This window comes from Perkinsus marinus (genome assembly GCF_000006405.1).
Source record: "Perkinsus marinus ATCC 50983 genomic scaffold scf_1104296928112, whole genome shotgun sequence".
In the NCBI taxonomy this organism is placed as follows: domain Eukaryota; phylum Perkinsozoa; order Perkinsida; family Perkinsidae; genus Perkinsus; species Perkinsus marinus.
The window spans coordinates 1-880 of record NW_003216951.1 but is presented as its reverse complement, the minus strand read 5'-3'; the positions used below and the strand labels follow the sequence as shown (position 1 = coordinate 880).

Genomic DNA, 880 nt, shown 5'->3' with positions numbered 1-880 from the left:
CAAACTAGTTGGAGCTTCACATCGAGTGGCCGATTCAGGATGCGTGAGCGGAATCCGGATTGCTCAGGTACAACCGTTGGTGCGCACCACTATCTCATGTGCTTGCCTTCAGAGTCTTGTGCAAACTAGGTGGAGCTTCACATCGGATGCCCGATTTCGTTGACGTAGGATGGATGAAGAGGAAGTGAGGTTAATGTATACCCGATGCAGAATTCGAACCTACGACCATCTGCTCCGTAGACAGACATTCTATCCAGCTGAACTAATCGGGCGATGAAGCTAGTCACTTTGATTGATATTAAAGTTGAATACTCTTCCGAAATGGTTTAGGCGGTAATTGGTCAATCCGTCAGGATACGTGAGCGGAATTCGGATTGCTCAGGTACAGCCGTTGGTGCGCACCACTATCTCATGTGCTTGCCTTCAGCGTCTTGTGCAAACTAGTTGGAGCTTCACATCGAGTGGCCGATTCAGGATGCGTGAGCGGAATCCGGATTGCTCAGGTACAACCGTTGGTGCGCACCACTATCTCATGTGCTTGCCTTCAGAGTCTTGTGCAAACTAGGTGGAGCTCCACATCGGATGCCCGATTTCGTTGACGTAGGATGGATGAAGAGGAAGTGAGGTTAATGTATACCCGATGCAGGATTCGAACCTACGACCATCTGCTCCGTAGACAGACATTCTATCCAGCTGAACTAATCGGGCGATGAAGCTAGTCACTTTGATTGATATTAAAGTTGAATACTCTTCCGAAATGGTTTAGGCGGTAATTGGTCAATCCGTCAGGATACGTGAGCGGAATTCGGATTGCTCAGGTACAGCCGTTGGTGCGCACCACTATCTCATGTGCTTGCCTTCAGCGTCTTTGCAAACTAGT

The 880-nt window shown here is 48.9% G+C and overlaps 2 non-coding genes across 2 annotated transcripts; both read right to left on the bottom strand.

Annotated features, from left to right (window-relative positions):
- Positions 1-198: 198 nt before the first annotated feature.
- Pmar_PMAR024995 lies at positions 199-272 on the bottom strand. Its single transcript has one exon. It is a non-coding gene; the product is annotated as a tRNA-Arg (tRNA).
- Positions 273-634: 362 nt separating this feature from the next.
- Positions 635-708, bottom strand: Pmar_PMAR024994. Its single transcript has one exon. It is a non-coding gene; the product is annotated as a tRNA-Arg (tRNA).
- Positions 709-880: the final 172 nt, after the last annotated feature.